Here is a 27990-nt window from a genome sequence, read left to right on the forward strand (position 1 = left end):
AGATTTAAAAAGTTTGACCTAAGCAAGTATGTTACCCCAGATATAATATGTAAAGAAATCGAAATATTAGTATACTTAATTTTAATTTCCATTTAATTTGGGCATAATTTCAAAAACAGTATAACTTTGAGGAAAAAGAGTTTTTGTTGATTTTAATATGTTGGTTATAAAACTATAAGTTTTCATTACTGAAAATAAATTAGGAATATCCTATATTAAAATACTGATTCACTCTCTAATATAATTTTTCTGTTATTTAGTCTATTTTTAAAAATTTCTAATAATATAAGGATGTGTATTAAATCTTACCGAGAAAATTTTAGTTAAAGCTTTTGTTTCAGGTTTAGCTGCCCTTGGACAGCAGAACTACCTGTACTGCCAAACATCATGCTTAAGCTTTTGAAATTCTAAAGTTAAAACTAAATTAATAGATACGTTGCATTTTTATAAGTAAAATAAATGATTACTGAAAAGTTTAAGCTAAAACTCTTGGAGCTCTCTCTTACCGTTTTACAGACTCGTTTGGCCATATTGTGAGAGTCATTGAGGACAGAGAAATGTAAAAAGGAAAGGGTCTATTGCATGTGGGGCTACATTCCTTCTTTCTTTCTACAATATTTGAAACACACAAAACCAGCAGCACTACACTGAGCCCTTTGTTCTTCCTGTTGGGCAAAACACTAGATAGCTTACTGTAAATATGGCCAACTGCCAAGCTGTGGCGCAGATTCTTTTTTTTAAATACTGTAAACTGGCACGGGCTCAAGAATTACAGTTCTTCCTTCCTTTTATTTACTTTCTCCTTCTACACCAAAGAGTTTCATCTCTGGTAAGAGAGAAAAACTGTTGTTGTGGTTAAAATGCCCAGTTGTCATGGTTTTTTTTTTTTTTTTTTTTTTTTTTGCCTTACTCCTGACCTTGAATAGATTTCTTTTAAAATAAGCAGAATAACGTTATTATTCTTAAATTTTAAAAGAGCTCTGTCCTTTCATGACCAATGTAAAGGACTGAAGTAGAAAAGTGGAATGAGAACTGAGTTGAATTCAGAATATGTGTTAATACCATGCTACTTTAAAAATTGATTTTGTATTGGTGACTTCCTAATTCTCTTTTGTTAATTTTAGAGATATTATCTTGGTTTTACTTATAGTGGTCTTAGAATATTTTGGTCTTAGATTTCATTTTTAAGGCACCTGTGTTATTTCTGACATTAGTAACTTGCCTCCCCTTTGTTGGAATTAGTATGGCTGCAACTGAGTTGAAAAGAGGCACAGGGAAGGGTGTGTTCTGGTTTTCAGCTGCAGGGTGTGTCTCTTTTGAAACTTTTTTTTTATTCAAGAAAAAGCTTGGAAATTTTGTATTTTTGAAAGAATTATTTGCTATGCATATTAAAATAGATGAGCGAAACACCAAAGATCTGCATTATTAAAATGACATGCCTCTCACAAAAAAGAGACGTGTCAGAAATTAGTAGATACTTTTTGATATAAATACCATCTTGTCAAATAATATTTAAAATTTTTAATATCAATACCATCTTGTCAAATACTTTAAATTTTGCAGGTTTTTTTTCTTTTTCTTTTTTTTTTTTTTTTTTTTTTTTTTGGAGATAGGGTATTACTCTGTCTCCCAGGCCAGAGTGCAGTGGTGCGATCTCGGCTCACTGCAACCTCTACCTCCCGGGTTCAAGCAATTCTCCTGCCTCAGCCTCCTGAGTAGCTGGGATTATAGGCACCTACCACCGTGCCTGATTAATTTTTGTATTTTTAGTAGAGATGAGGTTTCACCATGTTGGCCAGGCTGGTTTCGAACTACCTACCTCAAGTGATCCACCCACCTCGGCCTCCCAAAGTGGTGAGGTTACAGACGTGAGCCACTGCATCCAGCCAATTTTGCAGTTTTATTGATTAATTTTATATGGGGAAGCTTCTAAGTCTAAGTAGAAATTAAATGTGTATTGTAATTATTTTTTCAACACATCAAACTAAGATTTTATTTATTGTCTTCACCCCACTGCACTGACCATTAAAATTATTTTATACAGTAGACATGTGACAGTGTATTTACTTTTTCATTTCACTCATTAATCTTTGTTTTCTTTTAAGAAGGAAATCTCACTAGATGTAAATACAAGGATATTTGTCTGTTTTCAGATACAATGAAAAGTAGAGGGTGTTTTGTTTATAATCAGATTTTGTGTCAGTGTTTTTGGGAGATGCAGGGGGACCTTAGAAAGCATAGGTGATTAACCAGAGATAGGGAGCCTGCTTCTACCAAGCTGCTCTACCAGTTACTGGGATGAATTTTTCAGTAGTCTCATATATTTTTAATTTTAGGGGGATTTTCATTGAACTGATTGAAAATAATTTTAAAACTTCGGTAAAATATTGGCTCCTTTGCCTCAGTTTCCTCACACAAATGAAAATTTAGGTTGTTAGACTGAGGTCTAAGCATCCAGGAGGTTCTTTTATACATTGACATATATAATTAACAGTTGTTATTTTTTCTGTATTCTCCAGAATTTTCGTGTACAGTTTCATCTGTATACTGGATACAGTTATTAAGCTGGGAGTTAAGAGGCAAGCTTCTTACCCTGGCCTTCATTGAATAATCATCTGACCTTGAGGATACTAAGTCTTTCTGGGCCTGGTTTCCTCATCTGTGAAATAATGAGTAGGACTAGGTGTTCTTAGAAGTTCTTTCCAATATGAAGAGTCTAGACAAAATTCTGTGATTATTTTGCCTTTTTAAGAGACTGGAATTTATGAATAATGAGAACATGATATTCTAATGTAGTGAATATTTAATTTATATTCAAAGAATGTAGGCGTAGAATGTTACATAACTTAAGGAAATTTTTCTTGTATCCTTAGTTCCCTCTGATTTTAGGATAATTTTTCTTTTATGATAGGCTGTTGTCATTTTATATCATTCATAGAAAGAATGTGAGTAAAAATGGCTTACAGATTAGGATATTTGGTAATTTTGAAGATGTTCCAGTACAGATAAAATCTAGGTGGTGGATACCATTTCATATCTCAAAAGGCAGCTGCAGAGGACTGTGCAAGGCTTGGAGCCCAGACCTGCATTTAAATCCTGGTTCTGTTGTCCAAGAGTTTTCATTCCTAGGATAATTCACCAAAATGTTCTGATTCTGAATTTTCTTGCCTCTAGAGTGAGGATAATAGGATGTCTATTTCACAGATAGATCCTGTTAACTGAGTTTAAATTAGATTGTGTTTGTGACTATACTTAACTTCAATTTTAACATTCAAAATGTCATCCTGGCCGGGTGCGGTAGCTCACGCCTGTAATCCCAACACTTTGTGGGAGGCCAAGATGGGTGGATTACAAGGTCAGGAGATCAAGACCATCCTGGCCAACATGGTAAAACCCCGTCTCTACTGAAAAAATACAAAAAATTAGCCAGGCGTGGTGGCACGTGCCTGTAGTCCCAGATACTCGGGAAGCTGAGGCAGGATAATTGCTTGAACCCAGGCGGCGGAGGTTGCAGTGAGCCAACATTGCGCTACTGCACTCCAGCCTGTGCGACAGAGCAAGACTCCATCTTAAAAAAAAAAAAAAAAAAAAAAAAAAAAGTCATCCTTTAGTTCAAGTCAGCAAACCTTTGTTGGGAATCCAAGATACTCTGCTTGGGAGAAGCATATACCTACCTGAATAACAAGAATGTAAGGCATGATACAGGATAGTTGGTTGTAAATCAGAAAAATCCGAGTGTGATGTAGATGGAACAATGGATTTCAATTGGTGAGATTATGCAAGACAGCCTAAGAAGGTAGAGTTAAACAAGGCTTAAACAATTGGTAGGATTTTACCGGTGGGAGAAGGAGGGGAGAGAGAGCCAAGAGAGGCTTGTAAGCAGAAGGAAGGGTGCCATCAGCATTGGAGGGTTGAATATCTTGGTGGAACTTGGCTTCCCTTAGAAAGACAAATAGAAGTTACTCAGGAGGAAATCAGAGTATAGCATTGCTTTAAGAAGTAATGTTTAATTCCAACAGAAATTGATTCTACTTACATAAAGTGCTCGTTTACTCTAATGTCTTATCAAAGATACCTGTTTTCTTGGGCATGTGTATGTGTGTGTATAAATCAGATACTGCTGAAAAATCTTTCAGTTTCAAGCAGTATATAAATTCCTCTGGTAGTAAGAGAGTGTTGCACTCCTGGCTTTTGAACTAATTAAAGCAAGAAAGTTCTTAAAAGGGGTTAAACTATCTGAAGCATAGTCAGAAATCAGTGGAAGGATTGGCATGTTTCATCTTGGTTATTATCCCTTAAAATAATGCTACAACTTAATAAATTTTCTTTGGAATTGATCCAGTGAATGTCTGACTTTAAGTGTTAATGTCTTTGAAGAATAAAGAAGTTGTCAGGTTTTGCCTTTTATGTGCCTTCCAGTTGGAAACAAGCCACTTTTTATAATATTTCATAATGTATTATTTAAAATAAAGTTGCTGTGAACTAGATTGCTTGTAGGCACGTTGTATTTCTGGCTGCCAATAGGAAATGTTTTTCTCATGACTTGAGTGGAATTTTTTTTTTAATATGTTAGGAACACCTCTTTGGTTTGTGGCCTCATCTGTTCACTTTTGGGGATGCTGGGATTGCCGGTCATATCACCTTCAAGGATCTGAATAGGATCACTGAAAATAGTGGTCAGTACCAGGGCCTTTATGTGAAGAAAAGATTAACTGGGTATAAAAGTAAGAGGGAATATGACATATTTTAAAAACAAGATAAGAGTATAGTATCTAGAATTCTATTCCTGTCATTGTCATTAAGTCACCAGAACATTTTCAGAAAATTAAGACATATTTCTTTTTTGGTTTATCCATGAAACATTTTTAATGAAAAGGGATGATGTTTAATGTTATTAAGTTTGACCAAAGACTATCTCACTTTAAATATATTCTGGTTTAAAGGACTAATCTTTATTTGCTAAAACATCATGCAGGTGTATTTTACTTCAAGTTTTAAATAGATTCTGCTAAAATTGTGGCCATGAGATTTTTGTACATGAGCAATAATTCATCCCTTGTTACTTCTTTTCTGACTAGGAGGTCAACTATAGTTGGTATATGATAGTAACAGATATTTCTGGAATGAATAAATGAAAAAAATCAAGGGCATAGAAATAAGTGTTGTCATGGAAAACAGTTGAAAGTTTGTCATTCTCCCTCTACTCATTCTAATTTTGTACTGTTTGGCCTCTGTCACTCACTAGCTTATGACTTTAAGCAATGACTGTGTGTAATATATCTAATTTTTAGCTTTTCCAGTAAAATCTCTATCACAGTACCTGTCTCTCAGGTTAGTGAGGGTTAAGTTAGGTACTGTTTTTATTTTATCAAAAATTTAAGGAAAGCGTGCAGTGTAAATTTGATACCTTTTTCAAATTTCAGGTGCTTTTGAATATCTTTTCCTCCTTTTTTTCCTCTTCTGGTGAATTAGGCACTACATTTAAAGGGATTGGGTGCACACAAGGTCACTAGGTATAAAATTTTTCACTTTCCATAAGATGGGATATAGTTGTTTAATTAAGTGTTGCAATGTCTCTGAGAGCCTCTTCTGTTTCTGTGTTTACCGAATTGTAGAATCATTAAGTCATCAAACCCCAAGGGGGGTCTCAAGCATTTATGTAGTTTGTTCTGCAGACAGGACTGGAGAAATTTCGATCAACTCTCTCTTCTATCATGTGATTATAACAATTAAAAGTAGAGGCAAGAAGGGTGCAAGAGAAATGGAGATGGTTAATGGGTACAAAAAATAGAACGAATAAGACCTAGTATTTGCTAGCACAATGGGATGACTATAGTAAAACATAGCTGTATATATTAAAATAACTGAAAGAGTATAATTGGATTGTTTGTAACACAAAGAATAAATGCTTGAGGTGATGGATTCCCCATTTACCCCAATGTGATTATTACACACTGCATGCTTCTATCAAAGTAACTCGGGTAACCCATAAATATATATACCTACAAAAATTAAAAATTAAATACAGGAGGCCAGGCATGGTGGCACATACCTGTAGTCCCAGCTACTTGAGAGGCTAAGGCAGGAGGATTGTTTGAGTCTAGGAGTTCCAAGCTGCAGTGAACCATGATTGCTCCTGTGAAAAGCTGCTGTGGGGGCTGGGTGGGGAATGAGAGAAACTTCCATCTCTTATTGGGGGGTGGAGAGGGGGAGGAAGATACTGACTCTCAGTGTAAATTGGTGAAAACTTTTCTAAAAGTAATGAAAGGAACCTTACTTTTGTAATTCCCTAAATGAATACTTATTGGTAAGATGGATCCCTCTTTATTTTGTAGTTAAGCAGACTGGGGGAGTGTCATGTGCTCTTTCCCGATATCTATATTTTAGCACCCCCTCCCATTCATCCATTTTAATTTCTTATAAACTTCATAGTTGGAGAAACTCCTACCAAAACTCCTGATTTTGACAGCATTTCATGTAATTTTACTCCTAACAATACACATCTGTTTCTTTCATGTGTAGATATACTGATACACTCACATACAGTATTTGAGAAAAAGTTATGTAGGAAGACTAATTATATGTTTCATCTAACCATAACACGTTCATGATTACATTCACAGAAAAAACTTTTAAGAAAATAAAAGTGAATAGCAACCTTCTCCTTGCTTAGTTTTTTTTTTTTTTTTTTTTTTTTTGAATTGTCTTAATTGATGTGCAGTGAGGTTGCTCCAAATGCTTATTTGTAGAAAAATAAATATTCAATAGACAGACAGAAAATTTGCCTTCTGAACTCTTGCCTTCATATTTGCATCTTCCATGGCATGTTTGACCAGGTCAGTAATGGGGCTCCTAGGGCCCAAGGTACAGGTTTCCTCTCGTAGGAAGCAGGAGCTCTGCTTTGTTCTGTGGTCAGATTGCATGGCTGACTCTGGCCAGTTGTCTTGCACCTGTCACTGGTCATCTATCCCCATGGGACAGCTTTTTACCATCCATCACTGCTGCTAGAAAAACACTTCAAAGCGCATGCTTTCCTGTGGATGGGCTGGCTGCATCATCTCGGGATACAAGAAAGCATGTTGTTACTGATTTAGAAAGTTACTGCTTCTGAAAAGGTGGCACTTGGTTCCAGCCCCTCAGTGCCCATCAGTTGCACCCAGTTCTTTGCAGCATATGGAGAGACTGGGACAGCCAGCATGGCTCCCCGTGAGCTCAGCAGCAAGTCTTATTGCCCTTTGTAATATCACTTTTTTTTTTTTTAATCACCTTCACTGTCTTTCCTTCTACAAAACTGTAGTATTTGTGTTGTCTTGTTCTCCTCATTAAGATCCTGCCAGACGGGCACATAGATGTCTCTGGATATGGGTCGATTTAATGACATCAGAGTGGTCACAATCCATTGCTATAGAGAAATGACAGATTATGCTTTAAAATGAAGAGAAACCATGAAGAACTTAAGAGAAACAGCATAATGATTATACTCAAAGTGCTAAAGAAGTATGTAAGTATCAGTTTTCAGATCGCTTAGCAGTTAAGGTTTGTCAGTTGATTTTATTTATTTTTTAATCCAGCTCTAATTTGTCATGCCTCAAAGTGAAGTATGTGTTTCTGATAATGCTACCATTTGGGTCATTTATTTCTGTGGGAAAATGCTGTCATCATAAAATGTGTTGGGGAAGTACAAATTAAACACATTGGAAGGGGCTTATGTATGCCAATATGAAATGGTATTGTAACTTCTCTTAAATTCATGTTATAGATACTTTAAGAAACAAACTTTCTAAAGAGATCTTCATTTTATCAATTTATAACAAGCATTTTGAAACCATAAAAAATCACTAATGCAATGCCATGTACAGAATCATGAGTTAGATACTTGCCCTCATAATCCATTCTGGATTAGTTTTGCATGAAGCAGAATGAGGGAAATAATTATTTTCTCTGCTGACAGGTAATTGCCAAGTGTGACCAGCCCCACTTCTTCCCAGGAATTCTAAAAGTACATACTCTGTTTTTTACAGAATGTAGTTAATGGCAGCAAGTGGGTAGAAGAGGGAAGCTAGAATGGAGCTCACTGAAGCAAACTCAACAAAGGCCAAGAAGGAAAGCTGGTGAGGACCCTGAGTACCAGGGAAAATGTCCCCAGCCTAGTGTCAGCAAGTTCTGTCTCTACATGGCTGTGTCTTTTGGGAAATCATGCTGGACCAAACAGAGCAGGAGATTTATGAATTGAGATTAACCACTTTCTGGGGTCTCCCTGTGGGTATCTCGTAAATATTCATTGATGCCTTTTGTAGGGTTCTATCTTTTCTTTGACTTACTCTCCCCAGTGCTGTTTTCCGTACCAATCTCCTCTTCGGATATCTTCCTGCTGCTTCCTTTCTCCCCACATTTGAAATTCAGTGAACCATTATATATAGATGTAAAGTTCCAGACGCCTATTGTGCTTACAATAGCTAGGGTCAGGGAGGGATTAAATACATGATTGTGTGTATGAAAGTACGATGTTCATTTTATTAATAAAAATATACCACTGTCATTTGTTACTGCTAATGACAATAATGTGTCATTATGATGTAATAACAATAGCAGAGACAGGGTGGGGAAGCTATTTTCTTCCCACGATTCGATTTTCTCCTTTGAAGAGGTAGTAATTCAGTTGTACACACTTAGTATTGAAGCACATCCCAACCCAAGAACTAAGTAACTATTGTTACTGTGCATCCCCTTCATACACTAAGGGATTTTAAGCTGAAACCACAAGTGTGCAGAGACTCAGAGGTGAGAGACACAGCAAGAATCTCAGCTGGGGTTTGTGGGGCTATGGGATCTGAGGGAGTGTGGTGGAGAGGAAGAGGGAGAGGTGACTGGCATTGTGTGTAGAGAGAGGGGCCCACTACCCCAACAAGGGCATCAGGAGAAGTGATGAAGTGATGCATCTGAGGGACACTTAGGAGGAATCAATAGGGAGATATGGAACTGATGGATGTTGGGGCCCAAGGGAGGGGAAGAAGTTTAAAATGATATGTGGGGAACAGTTTTGTGCACCTGGGTAGGTTGTAGAGGAAATACAGCAGGAGGGCAAATGTGAAAGACTGTTGCTCTGGTGCATCTCTGGGTGAAAGGATAGCAGGTAACTTGCAGAAATCCCCCTTGACTTTTTTTTTTTTTTTGAAAGGGAGAATGTATTTCTTTCTGAAGATATTTGCATTGAACCTAGGAAAAACACGGGTTTTCAATGTTTTTTTTTTTTTTTTTTTAATTGAATTTCTTCCTCAAAGACTTCTAGTTCCCCCTTTACTGTCACTAAAGTAATGCTGAGCATAAATCTTTCTTGAATAAAGACAAATTTTTGTGTAGTTCTCTATATTTAGGAGGTATATTACACTTGCCTTTGTGATTTTATGGATATTAGATTGGGATTGTGGTTAAGCTAATGAACTGAAGAACCCAATCTGATGGTCTCATCATTCAATCCAGCAGCCTGTCTTAAATTTCAGGCTACTATCTGTGTTTGTACGTGATCGCTTAGCTAGAATTCTTTAGGTATGATAACATTGTTCATATTCAACCCAAGCTGAATTTTAATACTGTGACTTTTTAAAGTTCATTTAAATATACCTTTAAACTTTTTAATATTTTATGATTTTCACTTAAATTATGACATTGTTGATTTAACATTATGATTGTATTTATATAATATGACATAGACCGATAGAGCAATTGTGGTATGCCCAAAGTATATGTATAATATTTGGGTTGCTGTATTGGCTCAAGCAATTACATTCATTGAAACCATTTACTAATTTTGGGGTAGCTTTTGAAATGTAGCAAAGCACACAGTCTCATGACAGATCCATTTTATTATGTATTTTGTTTCTTTTAGACAGTGCCTCAAATGAAGAGGTACTGAAACCTTTTTGTGTTTTTCAGGTGACATGAACACTTGTTTAAATGGGCAAACCCAGAAGTGACAAAATGCAGTATGGGGTTTAAAGAGTGTAACACACCTCTTTCTGCCTTTATAAAGGATGTTTCTTACTTCTTAAAATAGTATATAGGCTAAGCATACCCCATAGAAAATAATCAAACCTTTATAAATCGTAGGAGGGAAGTAGTTTTTTTTATAGGTTGGTGTTATTGAAGTCATGTTGCCAGTGTAATTATACATCTAGCTATTCTCTTATGAACAGAATCTTAATATAGTACAAGGTCATGTTATTGTTTGATATGATAGCCTAGAAAATTAATTTCTGTTATGGTTCTTGCCTGGGTTTTTTGGGGGGTTAATTTTAGCTTTTGATATTCAGTATGGAGAGTAGTCCCTCTGGATTTAAGTATGTGGGGAAAGAGAAAATAAAGCAGATTTTTTGATGACTTGACAGGTCTTATTTTTGCTTCATATGCAAGGACTGTGAATGATGAGAGAATAGAGGCATTTTGTTTCATTTTGTGTGAATTTATCAATTTAGACTTTCTTGAATTGGTACTCGTGTCTTGAAATTTGTATGTGAATTCTAGAGCCAATTATGTTTTCCCTTCTAGAGTATCTTAGTATTCTTTTAAAAAAAAAAAGTGCATTAAAAAGGAACTGAAATTGCCTTAGAAATTATTAGGCATTCCAGTCATACAGTTGATAAAGAATTACTAGATTTCCCTTTGGTGCACAGTGTGGAGAGTGGGCATGTAGACCAATTGAAGTTCAGGATGGTCAGCCTTATCATTAGGAGAAGAAAGAACTCACCTGTGTGTGCATTAAATTGTCCCTTCTGCAGTTTCCAGGAGCTTCTCATATTTGTCAAATCATTTATTCCTATTTCTGGATCAGAAACTGTGGTCTCTATATCTGCAAGGAGTGGATTTGGGGTTGCTTTGAAGTCTCCTGACATGGGGTACGTTGGTTTGCTTGGTAGAGCTATAGAGGGTTCTGCTGAAGCCAGGGAGCAAGCCATAACTGCACAACATTCTTGGAGGGAAGGGTCCAAGAAAAAGGATTTGGGGAAAAGCATGGAAACAAATATATCTTTCTCCATAATTGTTAATATCCTTGTATGTGGATACACCTGCTTTGTTATTTTGTTTGATTTAGAAACCAAAGTAAATTTGCCTAACATTATATGTTTTCAAAAGATTAGATGTTTAAAATTCCCTGCTTCCTGAAATCTTTCTAGAAATTTATACAAAGATTTGGAATTTTTTTTTGCAAAGCAATAAGACAAGGCATTTATTGGGATTTTAGGAATTGCAATTTGGGAGACACAGATTTGGCCAAAGGTCAAATTGAGTTCCAAATAGAGGGAAGGGTGTAAGGATTTATAAAAGAATGTTGAAGGTGATTACATAAGTTGTTTTGAAATAATTATTATTAATGGAGGTGTATGAGTCCACAGTTACTAAGATTGGCAGAAGTTGGGAAATCAAAGGTTTGAATTTATGAGATGTACAGTTTTCTGGGGTTTTTTGTTTGATTTTTAGATTTTGATATTAAGGATAACTTTTGTTATACATTGAAATACTTAAAAATTTTCTGTGGCTGTCTTATAAATTGGTGAGCTTTGTTGGGAGAGTTGACAAGGGTCTTAGTGGGGTCAATGCCTGGAATTTCTGGGAGTTTGTGAGCTTGGATGGGAAAAAGTTATACTTTCATTTTCACTAATATCTGATTGAAATTTATCATTTCCCTTAATTATGAATGTAGGCAAAAAAAAAATTAGTAACAAAAACTGTGACTTTGCTGCTAATATAAATTATAGATATTTTCATATCACATGGTTGTAGAGATCTCAAAATATTTAAGTTCACTACTGTAAATTATAGTATCTATTAATTACAGCTAGATCTTGTTATTTCCCACACTAATAAAGCAGCATATTACTCTATCACATTTTAAAATATTTTGATAACTGTCAATCTGATTGATTTCTCAGTAATCTAGTTATGATACTTAAGAAACAATTCTGATAAGGGGGACATAGACTTTACCAGGCTGCCAAAAGATCCGTGACACTAAAAATGGTTAAGAAATTCTGGGTAGGGGAACCAAGGAGATGAGTATTCTAGAACTGGTTTTGCCAGTACAGGTTGAGTATCCCTTATCTGAAAATATGAAATCTGAAATGCTCCAAAATCCAAGACTTTTTAAGCCCTGATACAATGTCACAAGTGGAAAATTTCACAGCTGAACTCATGTGAGAGGTCACAATGAAAATGCAGGTCCCCAACACAGTATATTCAGCATCCCCAAGGGAAAAAAGGTTTGCCTAGCCCCCTTTAGCTGGGACATGTCTTTTCTGCACATGTCAGATATGTGTCTCATATTTTTTATTGTTAAGTACTTACATGGAAATAAGTGTTAAGAAAAGGATTGCTTATTGGTAGCATGTAGATTCAGAGTCAGGAATATGGTGATTTCAAACCACCACAGATTGTCCACATGGGTGGCTGGCCAAGATAGTGATGTCTTTGCTTTCTAATGGTTTAGTGTACATTATTTTGTTTCATGCACAAAATTATTAAAAATATTGTGTAAAATTAGCTTCAGGCTATGTGTGTAAGGTATATATGAAACATAAACGAATTTCATGTTTAGACTTGGGTCCCATCTGCAGTAGATCTCATTATGTTTGTGCCAGTATTCCAAAAACAAACAAAAAAAATCCCCAGAGCCCAAACACTTCTAGTCCCGAGCAATTTGGATAAGGGATACTCAACCAGTCACCTCACTGTGTGACCTTGGACAGTCAGGCCATGTGGCACATTTTTGCCATATGATGACTACAAACCATCAACATAGGAAAGTATTACAAAGATAAAACAAAGGAAATAGCTTTGAAACATTTTAGTATTATGCCTGCAAAAGATGTTATTCAATGGAATTGTTTTTTTGCCTTTGTAAGGACATAACACATACTGTTAAGGATTGTTAAGAGGCATCTAATATAAATTCTGCATTCACTCTACAATTTCACAGAGTGGCTCAGTATCATTACTCTTTATAGGGAACTGCTACAGGAACACGCCAATTCCAATATAGTTCCAGAAACATTACCATTCATGGCAGCAAAGAGGATTACTTTTCCCTAAATATTTCTTCTAAAATTGATTCCTGTAATCTCCAATTCGGTAATCCAAACTGATGGCTTCAGTACTCCCTAAAGCAGTGTGTCAGTCAGGCACAGCGTGGGAGAAAAGCGCGTGTTTCATTTCCAGCACACCGAAGAGTAGTAGTATGGCGAAGCTCCTCGAGTTGTTTAAATGTATTAATCAAGAAATACAAGAAATGGCAGGAGGGAAGAACATATTGAGCACTGTGTATGGTGTTTTACAAAAATGTAGTTGTCATTACAATCTTACATAGATCATAAATACTGTGGTGCTTAACAGATAAGTAAACTGAAATCAGTAGGCAATTTACTAAATGGTCATCTTACCCAGAAGTTATGAAACTTAGATTCAAATTCAAGACTAATTATAAGGGCGTATGTTTGAAATAAAATATAATTACTGGGTAAAATTAGGTATTGATTTTGAAGTGTGGGATCTTCTTTAGAATTTTCTATCTGTAACACACAATTCATTTTCCATTGACATGAGAGACTGAATACAGTTAGAGCAGAAGAGTTTTTTACCCATTTGAAATGATAGGTGAGACTCGATGTAGAGCTACATGAAAAGTCTAGACTTGAATGGTTATGAGTAGTGTCGTAATTTTAAAAAATCCTGTCCCCTGATACCTGTGACTTTAATACATAAATATATTTTGTATTTATGTATTAAATATAAAAAATATATTTAATATAAAAAATATATTTAATACATAAATATATTTTGAAGTCTATGAAGTGAGTAAGTGACTGAAAAATGGAAGGAAGGTATGTTCTGACGGGTCCAAATTCTGAATAGAAAGAAAACAGGACTTTGACTTGGGATATTTAAAATCTCTCTGCTTTTCAGACAATGCCAACAGCCCTCAAGAGATCACTAAAAGTAGAAAAGAATCCAGAAGCAATACATTGTAGGAAAAGTAAATTTGCACTGTTGATTAGCCCTTCATGGTCATCCAGGGCTTTTCAGCACCTGTCATTTCACGTATCGTCCTTACAGGAACTCTTGAGGCATGGTGGTTTAAAGCAGTATCCTCTCCACTTTTTGGATGGAGCACAGGAAGGCAGGGCAACATTGTCACCTTTATAGGTGATACTCAGTGCTAGGTCTTCTGATTCAAAATCTGGCCACTTTTCAACCGCATCCCATTGTTGTGTAGTGTGGGAGAGACAGAAATGGAAGATATGAAAAGCGGCTGAACGGAATGTAGAAAGATGTCATAACAGAAACACCGTGAGAGCCTTAGAGCAGGGCCTAAGTCGCTCTTCCTACAATTCCCTGCTTAAGTGAGCCCTTCCCTCTCTCCTTAACCCACCCCTCTGCAGTCAGGTTTTCCTGTTACAGATTCTCTCTCACATACTCCACAGCAGTTATTACAATTTTTAATTATTTACATGGGAATATTTTGGTTGAATGGCTCTGTCTTCTTTGAGTCTAGATTGTAAATTCCATAGCAATGGGAACCGTGCCCATTTTCTTCACTGCTATGTGTCTTGGCACACAGTCCCTATAACTCTGTAACTTTTGAGCAGATGAAAGCGGGAGTGAATATGTACAATTCTGTAAGTGAATTGAAATAATAGAACAACCAGTGTGAAGGTAAAGGCTCAGACTTCAAACAATTTCATTTTTAAAATTTGTAATTTTGTAATTTTAAAATTGTGAAGTTTTTAAATTGACAAATAATTGTACTTATTCATGGGTACATAGTGACAGTGTAATACATATATAGTGATCAGATCAAGGTAATTAATATATTTGTCATCCCAAACATTTATCATTTTTTGTGTTGGAAGCATTCCGTATCCTCCTTCTATATGAAACTGTATAATACAGTATCATTAACTGTAGTCATCCTAAAATGGTATAGAACACTAGAACTTATTTCTGTTATCTAAAAGGAAATAATGTAAACAGCCTGAAATCTGGGGATATGCCACATGTCTTGAATTTTCCAGGAAATCTGTACATTAAATTTTAGGGGCTGGGTATGGTGGCTCACTCCTGTAATCCCAGCACTTTGGGTGGCCTGAGGCATGTGGATCACTTGAAGTAAGGAGTTTGAGACCAGCCTGGCCAACATGGTGAACGCCATCTCTACTAAAAATGCAAAAGTTAGCTGGGCATGGTGGTGTGTACCTGTGGTCCCAGCTCCCTGGGAGACTGAGGCAGGAGAGTTGCTTGAACCCGGGCGGCAGAGGTTGCAGTGAGCCAAGATCGTGCCACTGCACTCCAGCCTTGGCGATAGGAGTGAAACTCTGTCTCAAAAACAAAAACACTAACAACAACAACAACAACAAAACAACTCTAGAGTAGTTATCTGGTTATGTCCCTCAATTTTTGATTCAGAAAATATGGTTACCTATACCTCAGTAACCGTTAAAAGTAAGGTACACCTTGTTAGAATGGAAGGAGAAGGGAGGGCCCTGAAGGCCGTGAACCTCTGTGATAGTCCTGGATCAGGTGGTATTAACTCCAGTTTAACAGCTGGAGAGATGGTGGACCAGAGAGATTGAACTTGTCCAGGATTCAGATGGTAAGTGTCGGAGTTAAGATTAAAACCAGAGCCCACAATTTCCCATTAATGACATAGTGTTGGAGGAGAATGGAAAAGGACAATCTCAGAGGCCCCTAAGGGCAGTTTCTTGCAGAGCTACTTCTGGGCAAGGTTCAATCTGGCACTCTCAGTCTTTGGCTTCTTCAAAGTCCTGTCTAATGATGATGATGTTTGCAGTAATTACTGAGTCATTGACAGAATGTTAAATTATATTACATTTAAGAAAGAAAAGAATATCATAGCCTAGAGATTGTTATTCAAAGTGATGAAAGGTTTAGCACTTTAATTCTGATGTTAAGGATTCTTATGTCTAAATTGATTCTGGGTAACTGATGTGGGCTATCAATTTAGAGATTCTCTATTTTTATTTAAAATTTATTCTGGATGTGTATTATCTTTGCATTTTTAAAAATCCTCAACTTCTGCTGGAAGGTTATCTGAAAACAAACACTTCACTGTTTTTATTTAGTGGAGATTCATTATCAGGTGCTAGAATACACCGTAGTTAATACATGGTGTTTGTCTTCCTGGAGCTTACAATCTAGTAGGGTAAAAAAGACCAAAGATAATTACAATTCAGGGTGGTAATGTTGCAAGGGGCCTTGGGTGGCATCCTAAGGAGGCAGTCTATGAGGGTGACAGCTGTGGCCAGAGTCATACACTTTATTATCATGGAGCCCCAGATTTCATGGGTATAACATGTAACTCACCATTACTATTTCTTGCCAACCCATATTTAATATTATGTTATAAGTGATGTTAACATTATATAATTAAGATGAACACTTACCTGAAAGCATCTATTAAAATACCATCTATTAAAATACATAGGATTTACAGAGTTTTAAAAAATTCCCTCATAAACCCAGTTAATTACTCTGTGAATTGAAAAAATTTCAGTCAGAATCAAAATATTTCAAACTGATTCAAATTATGATTCTTTTTATAATCCAAACACATCTTAAATTCAATAGGGATGATATTAATATGTCAGATGCTTATACATTTTTTAAAGATTCTTAAGGGGAAAAAGTTTGTTACTGAAGAATATATAATAATATAGTTTTTGTGATGCTTTTGGCTGAGTTGTTTGTTTTGCCCATAAGCACTTTAGCTTTACTGTAAGATATAAGAGCCTTTAATACACAGAGCATAAAGTAGGAAAGTAATGAGCACACTGAAGGCAGTTACACAGTGTATAGACTTGGACTATGTTGCTATGATCCACTTTTAGTTGGAGCTTTTTTGTTTTGTTTAAAGAAGAAAGCAGAAAGCACATAGTGTTATATAGGACAACAAACATGTATACAGTATACAGCATGCTTGTGTATATATAAATTAATAATGTTAATTATATAATTTTACTTTTCCAAAGTTCTCTACAGTGCTTGATGCTAAATAAGCAAAAGATAATAAAGTGTAAAGTAGGGGCAGATGAGCAATGTCTTTGTATTGCCAAGATTTTACAAAATGGCTTAGGATATCCCTTTTATGTTTTTGTACTTGAGCAGTCTTGCTATAGAAAATTCCATTTCTTCTCAGCCACTCTCACTAAGAAATTCCTTTCACTTTGTTCTGCTACCTTTTCTTCCTGTTTAGAAGGAAACAAAGCAAACCCCAGGGTTGCTCCTTCACCACTGTGCACCAGTTCCTTACTTGCACCTATCTCTGCCTTATTTTCTCATCCTGAACGCTCGCTTGGCTCCAGCCTCTGTAATTACACAGGATAAGCTGATTGTGTGTAAAGATTTAGCTCCCCTGTACATGACATTGCCATTCTTAAGGTTTACAAATTATCAACTCGGAGGTTTCTATGAGCCTCTTGAAATGACATGTAATATTCTGTGTGTATACATGCTACATGGGAGAGTGTGGGTACACAGCTTGCATGTGTTTCTCAAAGGGGTCTGGGACACCATAAAATATAGAGAAGGTGGGAGCTGACTCTTAGATTTCCACCTGTACCACCATAGCCCCCTTCTTAAAATAACAAAACTTTTTAAACTCTGAGACTTGGACAGCAGTGAAAGATGTACTGAAGACTAGTTTATTTTAGCACATATAAAATGTATTGGTATTCATTTGTTTATCCCCTAGTTTCATAGATATATCTGCCATTTGTGAATAGTAAAACCAAAGGTCACTAGAATCCTTTGTTGTGGGGGAGTTATAGATCCTACGTCTAACCTAAGTGGGTGTGTATCACCTATATGATGGTAAAATCCTAATTTCTATCAGGAACGTGTAAGAACTATGTGGCCTGATACATTCTAAAAATTGTATCTAGGCTACAAAATGTTCAGATTATTAGCTTTCTTTTTTTTTCTCTCTCTCTTTTAAAAACCCATGGTGAGGGAAAGGTAAAGGAAATAAGCACATTTGGTCAAATGTTGGGTGTAGTTCTAAGGAAACCAGCTTATAAGCTTTTCGGATGGTATTTAGGTTGAATGGGTCAGAAAATAAAAAAAGAGAGAGGACTCTATGAGGAAGTTGGACCAAAATCATAGATTAGCAGAAGCATTTCAATGATCAGTTCATTCAAACATGTATTTTTTTCTTTTTACAGCTCTCTCCTGGTAAATGATATGAATGAATGATGCTTGAAAAATGATTCTTGCACTCTGTGTGTGTGTGTGTGTGTGTAAATTATGGTTTAGCTTATTTTATACCATCTAGTTAGTGTTTTTGTACATATTTTTCCAAGATCAAACTTGGCTAATGGAAATACTCTTCTTGGTATGTTACTACTGTGTTTTAAGGAAATTACAAATTAAATATTAACTTATTAGCCAGGTACTCTAATGGATTAGTTATAAGCATAGCTATAACATCTTGAAAATGCAAGCTTTTTTTTTCCCTTGAGATTCTAAGACTACTACTTTTATAAGCTCAATGATTGAACAGTTTCATATAATTTAAATTTAGCAAATAAAGAACTGAGGTATGGCATTATTTTTAATAAGAGATCTACCTTGTGTTAGGAACACGTAGTTAAGTAAATATAGTCCTTTGAAAGAAGATACTTTCAGTGCATTTTAACAATTTAAAGATACTTGGTTTTTTTTTCTCCTACAACAACGTAAATCAAAAGGTAAGAACTTCTATTCCCAATGTTTATTCTTTTTTTTTTCCCCTCCTCATCAAACCTTTGCCTTGCTTTTTAACATGTCAGGAACTAAAGTGGCTGGCATCTCTGTTGCACTTTCTTTTAAAATGTCAACTGAAAAGGAAAAGATACGATGGAGGTTGACAAACAGAAAAGTCAATATAATATGGTATCATTTAGCAGAAATAATTAATGTTAAATGAAGAGCCTTTGATGGAGGCTTTGTTGTATGTAACATAAAAGTTTGTCATGTTGGTATTTTCCTAGATTCTTCTAGGAAGAAGTTTAAAATTTTTCGATATCACAGAAATGTATTATATTTGGAGGAATACGTGTATGCATTATATTTGCATAACTGAAGTTATGACTTGGGGGAGGCATCCATGTTATATTTACCATATTAAAAGAGATGTATAGTCATTTCATAGTATACTGAATTTATAGTGAGATATATACCTTATGTAAAGGAATCTGATTCTCTAACTACAGAGGATGATAATGATGATGACAACATTCAAAAGCGTAGGTACTCTTTTCAGTAGAGTGAATGAGTTTGTCTTGGATTATCCTAACACTTTTACTACAGAAATGAATGGATTCTAATTTTAAAGGTTTATAAATGAAGACTTAACAAACAACCATTTTTGTAAGCTCATTATAAAATAAAAGAACGTGTATTTTTTTATTCAAAAGTATTTCCTAAGGATTTTCCTCCACATGTGCCAGATCAGCCTTGGAACACACACCCCACCCCTCCCTCCATTATCTATTATAGGATTATAGGTTTTAGAGTATTTATGAATATGTAACATTTTGATTCAGAATGTTCAAACTATATGAAATTGTCTCTGAAGGTTTTCAATCCCCACCCCCCATAATAGCAAGTGTTCCTATGAGGACTCTGCAGTACTGTGCCTTCTAGATTGCAAACAAAAAGCATCCCGTAACACACACACACACACACACACACATACACACACACAGTCTTGCTTAATGTGTGCTTTTGTTCATTGAAAATATAACCATATGTGAGAAAGGCTCCTTTACCACAGACTGTTTGAATCACTAGTTCATTTTATCTCTAATGTCTTGCATTAGAGAGTTGTGGGAAAGTGAATTTTTTATTTTGGTAACAAGACTATTTTTACGTACACACACATACCTAGGCTACTGAGATAGCATTTTAGTAAATTAGTCTGTCCTTGGGATATGTACCATATACATTAGGCTACTTTAAGAAGCTGTCCTTTTTGATTGTGAAAAATAATTTCATAGGTTTATATGGTTCCTAAGTGTTTCTTTTTGCAAATTCCAACTTATGGTAGTTTTATATTAAGCTCCTGATACATTCACATGTAGAAAATTGTGGCTTAATACACTATGGCATAGATGTGACACCTTTATGAATGGCACTATAGAAAAAACATCACTTTTTTTCTCCCCCAGCTGTCTATTTCACAGATGTCTGTCTTCTTCAAATGAGAAATTGCTGATTGAATGTACATTCATATAGTTTTCTTCCAATTTATATAATGTGCATGTATATAGAGGCACATGCAGAATGTGTTGGAACTAGCAAAATCATTTGTACATTGACAGCAGATTTTAGTTTTCATCAGTATTTTAAGTTCATCAGATTACTTTTTAGTACCTTGAACAACGTTTTCTCAAATATGCAGAGATCATACTTTATTACAGCAACAGTGGCTTTCTTTGATTAATATAACATATAAAAATGTTTTTTTAAATTTATCTCCTTTCATTCCCTTACATAATGAGAGTTTTATTGAAGTTTACATGTGAAATTATGTGAATTATGTGATTTTTCACATTCAAGATCTTGATTGATAGTGGCACTCAGTAAACACTTGCTACTTGTTGGGTACTAGTCTCAGAACTTCATTTACATGACTGATTTAATACTCACTAACCCAATGTGGTGGGTGCTAGCCCTGTTCTCATTTTAAAAACAAGGAAATGACAGGCTCAGAAAGGTTAAGTAATTTGGCCAGGGTCAGGTAGCAGGTCCAGGATGTGTGCTACAAAACCGAAACTTTGCTTTTCCTCTTTAGATTTCTGACAAGAAACCTCTTTATGCGAAGTGTTATTGTTAACATTGTTTTTGAGCTTTGTTAGTAGATAACTTGCCAGTATCCTCCCAGTGATCATAGTGGACCTCCTAGCTTTAGCTCCGTTTTGGTGACATTTGTTGTTTGCTAATGATAAACAACTGACGGGATGGCCCTGCCCTTCCTGTGGGGGGTGAGAGGTGCTTCAGATGCCAGAGCATCCAGTGAGAGAGGAGTGTTGGCTTTGTTCCCAGGTGCCCCAGGAGTACAGAGGTGGCACTGCAGGGAAATTCAGGAAGGCTTTCTTCTGGATGTTATACCAGGATTGAAGTTAAGCGGTCACCTATCTGAAAAGAATCAGCATGGGAGTGGGGTAGAGGGTTCAGAGTGGGAGTAGGGTAGGGGCTTCTGGGCAAAAGAGAGACTGAGCAAAGATGGAGAGACAGAAATGTTACGATAAATGCAAGGCCTTTAAGTGTATGTTGGTGCTTATGTGTCAGATTTTCTTTGAAGCGTTCTACTCCATGAAGTAAACTTACAGTGTGTGCTGTAATTTTCCTTGGGGCCTGTAATCTCTGGCACTACTCACTTTCCCCAGAAGATACATGGATCTCACCTTGAGAAGCCTGATGTATAAGTAGCTATCTTTCTGATGTGGGGGAGGTTGAAGAATCTTTACTATAGAACATTTACATTTGGTTTCTCAATAAGAAAGCTCATTTTAAACCTTGGAGTGTTATATAAACAAGTGGTAATTTAATTTTGTTCAATTCCATTAAAACTGTTATTGTCCTCCCTTTATTAGTGATATTAGTTTTGTGAGCTATATTTATTTTTTTTTAAATAGCATAAAATTGGCATAAAATCATCAAATCACTTATTACTTTCCATTGCTAATTTGGAGTTTAATGTTTTTGTTCTAATTTCATGTTTCTCCTAGCTGTAAGACATCCATTTAATTTTATACCTCCAAGATGAAAATATCCTTGATTAAGATGATTCTATATCCTTCATGATTGAATGTGGAGCTGTTTTATATTTTTCATAAAAATAATTTCATGACATTTGTTTCTTTTGGAGATACTTTATACACGAATGTCACTGAAAAAATCTGTATTTTAATTATTAATCTTCCATTATTGTTTTGTATCAGGATCTTGTTATTTTAGAATATCTGTCTAGCACAGGCCTGAACAAAAAACATGCCTTGACAACTATTTGTTCTGCAAAATAGTGTAATTCATTTTGTTACTACAATTCTTTGGAAAATATATACACATATTTTCAATTATTTCTCTTCATTGGGTCAGTGGCTATCTGCAGGATTGTGTAGGTTTAAAATATAATTGATTCGTGAATAATTCAAGGGATACTGACAACGCAGCACCATAGAAAAATATATATAACTGTTGACTCCTCCCAAACTTAATGACTAATATCTTGCTGTTGACCAGAAGTCTTACCAATAACACAGTCAATTAACTCTTATTATACAAAATATATATATAAACATATAAGTTTATATATAATATAGTGTGTTCTTATAGTAAAGTGAGCCAGAGAAGATGAAATGTTATTAAAATCATAAGGAAGAGGAAATACACTTAACTGTTCATTAAGTGGATCATCATTAACAGTCTTCATCCTTGTCATCTGCACGTCAAGCAGGCCGAGAAGGAGGAGAGTGAAGGAAATAGATGGTCTTGCTATCTCGGGGCGGGGTGGGGGGGGCAGAGGTGATTCCCCATGTATGAGGACCCATGCAGTTCCAACCCCATGGTTCAAGGGTCAACTATAATTTTTTACATGTCTAGCGGTATATCTTAGGACCTGTGATTTGTAGGATAATTTTTCAGGCTCTATAATACTATTTTTAATTTTAAGGGATGGTGAAAGAGGTATTCATCCCTAAATGAAAGATGCCTTTAAGTAGAACCCATTAGGTATGCAATGGATATCACTAGGAATGGTTTCTTATTTACATGGGTTGGCCTAAGGTGAAACTCTGTCCTACAAAACAATAAAATCTTGACAAAACATGTTAAGTCAGTAATAAGAATGGTATTAGATCCTCTAATATGACTCATGTACAGTCTGTTGTTTTGAGCAGCAGTGATGGTCTTTTCATATAGGAATATAATTATAAAAACAATATGCATTTGTCTTAAAAATATGGTTTTCTACTCTGTAAAAGTAAAACTCATTCATCGTAAAAAACTTACAATTCCAATTTTTGCTTTCACTTTTTTATACCTGTCTATACATATTTTTAAAAGGAAAAAATGTATACTTTTGTGTAAACCTTTAGTAACCACTTGCATTTACTGTATCTCATGAACATTTTCCAGTGTTTTATATTCTAGAAAATGTGTATATGTGTGTATATATGGAAGATGTATATTGTTGACAAAATTATATTGATATATTTAAACAATGTTCTATTATTAGACAGGTGGTTTCTTATGATGGTTTTGACAAACTATAAATTTACCACAGACTCCTTTGGATTTCCATAATTTAAAAATAAAAATGAATTTGTATAATGAAAATATATTGGTGCTTGAATTGTATTATTTTATCAGGGTTTTTGAAATTAATTTAACTGTAGAGTTTTAATTATAAACCTTCTTACATTTTTTAGAATAAAGCAGACTATAAATAAATACTAAAATACTATATTATCTGGATTAATCATGTCTTGAGAGCATTTGGAGATTGAGTCTACTTATTTAGACAGAAAAATAAGATCCTTCTAATTTTGTAAAAACTGACACATTGCCCTAAAGTAGGTACTTCACTTTTTTTGCTATCTGTAATCTATACAAACAGCTTTTGAAGCTTTTAAAATAAGATCTGCCTTGTCACTTCTGGTGTTCTCATTAATGTTTATTCATTCATTGTTTGACTGTATATTTTATGTTATTTTAGAAAATGTGTTATATAGCTTGTTAGCTACTTTACATCTTTAAATCATTACATAAGAATCTTTATTTTTAGCGGTTTGCTTTGTGAGTTTAGTGGTTAGATTATTTGCATCTCTCTACTTAAAAACAAAAACAAAAAGAACCTGATGGTTGGCATTTCCAAAACATTTATTAAAATATGATTTTAAAACTATGAAGAATCTTTAGTTTGCTCTCTACTGGGTTTCATTGTAGATGGAGTTTGTTGTTGTTTAATCTTGAAGATGATTGATTTTAGGAATAAGATAAATAGAGATCAGTGACCAAATGTACATGATTTCTCATCTTTTTCCAACACCCTGCTGTTGCCAGTAGGAGAAAATACATAGTGTCACATTGAGATGGGGTCTTGCAATTACATCAGAGTGGCAGCCTGCAGTGAGAGTTTGCAACCCCTGGGTGAAGAGAATCTCAAAGATGCCAAGCATCATTTTGGCTAGATAAACAGGGAGGAAGAGAGGGAGGGGGGGAGAGAGAGAGAGAGAGAGAGATGTATGTAGAGTTAAGATTTATTGTTTTAGTTAACACAGAAAAGAGAAGACAAATACTGAGTGACCTCAAAAATAAAGCATAAGGTAATATCCCATAAACTTGACACTACAAATTACCCTTTCTCAAGATGACTTTCAAAAACGGAGAGCGGAATCCAGAAAAATGTTTACAAATGTTTCATTGCTGGAAAGTGGGTATTACACTGTTCTCCTAGAACTTACGTCGCAAAATACATCCTCATTGTTTAAGGAAGTCTGCAAGGGAACAGATCTGATTTCTCTATCAGCCTTTCTCCCTACAGCAAAATAGAAAATTTAAAACCTGTATTTCCATTGATTATTTAAGAATAATATTCCAGAATTCCTTCATTTTTCAACCACACATTCATCTACTTTTGCAATATCCTGAGTTTAGGATACTGAGGAAACATGGTGTTTCCACGTGACCAGCCAAGGCTTAAGAACAGAATGGGGAGACTGCATTTTAAGAATGTCTCTCTTGAGGCAGTAATACCACCTGCAATATCTAGGGTCACCTTATAGGTAGACATTTATCACCTTTTTATGACTGAGGAAACCTAGACTCTGAGTTTATCACTGTTAGTCAATTTATTTGCTCTTTTTTTCACTCATTTACTCAAAAAGCATTTGCTGATCACTTGCCAACTGTCCTGGGAAGATGCTGGGGATACAAATTGAACAAGATGCTGCCCTCGCCCTGCTCTCAAGTGGCTCACATCTCTGCCGAGGCTGTTATTAAGCCAGGAGGCCTGGGGTCTGTAGAGGGCTCTTTCCAGGATCCCACTGCTGGCATCGGCCAATGGTAGGACATCTGCTGAAAGGTGAAGCAATAGATGGTCCTGATCAGAAAGAAGAAAGAGGCAAATATTACATATTAGAACTAAGACAAATGAGGCTGGGTGCAGTGGCTCACGCCTGTAATCCCAGCACTTTAGGAGGCCAAGGCGGGTGGATTGCCTGAGCTCAGGAGTTCAAGACCCACCTGGGCAACATGGTGAAACCCCATCTCTACTAAAATACAAAACATTAGGGCATGGAAGCTTGCGCCTGTAATCCCAGCAACTCAGGAGGCTGAGGCAGGAGAATCACTTGAACCCGGGAGGTGGAGGTTGCAGTGAGCTGAAATTGCACCACTGCACTCCAGCCTGGGTGACAGAGCTAGACTCCATCTCAAAAAAAAAAAAAAAAAAGAAAAAAGAAAAGAAGAAAAGACAAGACAAATTAGCCTAGAATATGAAATCAGTGTTAGAACAGATTAGATTGCATATGCAACACTTTTTAAGTGTTAAAAATGGAAACACAGACACGTGAGGCTGGTTAAGGATTTTTTGTAATCCATCATATTTTATTGAACATCTGTATGTTCAAATGAACATGTATTTTATTGAACATATTTTATTGAACACCTAAAGCATATTTTAGCATTCAGGGTTATATACAATATAGTTTCTTTCTCTCAAGTTGGGAAAAAGAATAATAGAAGGATATTTTATGCAAGATTGAGGGCTATTAATTTATTTCATGTGAATAAATGTTTATTGAACAATGAAACTTGTTTCTTGCCCTTGAGCTTACAGCCATTTAAGACACCTGTGACAGGTGCCAGCCACTAAGGACTCTCTCTGTATCCCTTGCCAGCAAGATTAGAGCGTGGTCTGAACATGATTGGAACGACTGAAGGCTTCCAAAAGCAAAAGGAGAAACATGTTTAAATTTATGTTTTAGATTTACTATGGTGACTTCGTAAAAATGGATTTGAGGAGATGGGTTAGGAGACTATTCTAGTAATCTGAGAAAATATCATGACCTGAACCAGGGTGTAACTTGGAAATTTAGTTAACTGATTTAAAATGTCTTTTAGAGATATTTCTAAAACCTTGGGATTTTTTTTTCTATTAATGTATTAGTATCCGTTGCATGAAAAATTAAAGGATATGTAGTTTGTCTTTTCTATCCAAATACTTTTTAATCAAAAATCTTACATGTTCTGAATAGCGTTCTCATTAGTTTCAGTCTCACCACCTGAAATGTCTTGGAAGTTCCCACGTTCAGCAACAGAAGGTCAGTACACAGATGACTTCAAAAGGGCCAGCCTGCAAGGGCACTAACTTGGAAGAAAACAGACCTCCTTCCATACTTTGTAATTAGGTACATTGGCTTGGACAATTAACCTTTCTCAACCTCGATATTCTCATCTATAAAATAGAGATATGCCGGAATTCCCTGGCCTGTAGAATTAGTGAGGATAAATGAGACACTGAGCATAAAGTACCTGGGACAATACTAGCTCACTTTCTAAGCACCATTTGTTTTTATTTATAATAAGGTACTTTCAGAAAAGAAAGCTATATATTGTATTTGGTTTACTCTACCGCTTGCATAACAGAACACTTGTTGGCATATTTACTGAATTTTGTGTTTATCTTTCTTTTCTTTTTCCTCCAAATGTTTTCCTGCAGCCTTATGACATTACCTTGGGAGCAGTGTTATTTGATACCAACAATATAGACCATAAACCTTTCTTTTACACTTTTCTGGAGACTCAAAGAAATTTAGCAAGTAATGAAAAAATTGTCTAATGGGAAATGGAAGTCATGAAATTAACTGTGATACTGTTTGTCATACATTAACAACAAAAACAAAACATCAAATGTGTTATAAACACTAAGGAAAGTAGCTGTTATTAATTTTTTTTCCCCAAGCCACCACCAGAGCCTTTGCAGAAAGGAGAGAATTCTCATTTAGGAAGGTTTGCTCAGCTCTCAGTCCAGGAAGCATCTTTGTAGGTATTTGTGATCTATTTTGTAGGAACCCTTGTGGGGCTACCCTACAGAAGTTTATATGTCCTTCCTTCTCTGAGTACAATTTCTTTTCTTCTAGGTTTGTTTTCTAGCTGACCTTGACAACATTTCCAACAGGCAAAATTATGAGTTGTCCCTGGAGAAGTGCTTCATCTCAGACTCAGGTTATAGTACAAGAGAGACATAATGAAACCAGAAAAAAAAAAAAAAATGTAGAGACAGCCAAATAAAAAGATCATTGACAAAAAGGGACTCTTGTGACACAGGATGCTTTTAATACCAGAAATGTGAAGTCTCATTTTGCGTAGTTTGTACTGGAATTTTCAACAAGAGGTGACAGAGTATGTGAAACCATTGTTTTATCTGTTTTGGGTTCTGGGTTAATGGTAAGGAAGGATCTGCTTCAGGCCTGTGAAGTTGTTGCCATCGCTATGAAACAAATGGGTAAATTAATTGAGTAATTCAGCAAATAATGAAAAATTGCCTAATGATCGTTTCATTTTCTTTCCTGAGTTATTTTACTCTTCTTTCTAGAGCTATTTTCCTTGTACTTGGTAATACTACTTTGCAGCAAAAATAGAGTAACACTTAAGTTAACACTTCAATATGGTTTGAAAGTCAGAAGGAAGAAGGGAGGAGGGTCATTCAAGTAGTTCAAATAGGTAGAAGAAAATGTCTGCAGTAAGGCCCTTTTGATAAGGCCAATAAACAAGTAACAGGTGTCTTGGATTATTATATATTAGAAGCAGCAAATTAGGAGCTGAGAGCATACATACTGAAAGTGGTAGAATAGGATATTAAAACCCTTACAAGTAGACATAAGCACTTAGCACAGCAATTGGAGAGCTATCTGTTATCCAGGCAAAGGATTCTATAAA

General features: G+C 35.6%; 1 protein-coding gene and 1 long non-coding RNA gene across 4 annotated transcripts in view; both read left to right on the forward strand.

The window, feature by feature from the left end:
• Positions 1 to 27990, forward strand: part of NR3C2 (nuclear receptor subfamily 3 group C member 2) — a 363688-nt gene that overhangs the window by 67338 nt on the left and 268360 nt on the right. The window lies entirely within an intron of this gene.
• On the forward strand, positions 25471 to 27352 carry LOC108586117. Its single transcript, XR_001902936.3, has 2 exons — positions 25471 to 26372; positions 27192 to 27352. It is a non-coding gene; the product is annotated as an uncharacterized LOC108586117 (long non-coding RNA).

This window comes from Papio anubis, chromosome 3 (assembly GCF_008728515.1).
Source record: "Papio anubis isolate 15944 chromosome 3, Panubis1.0, whole genome shotgun sequence".
Lineage (NCBI taxonomy): Eukaryota > Metazoa > Chordata > Mammalia > Primates > Cercopithecidae > Papio > Papio anubis.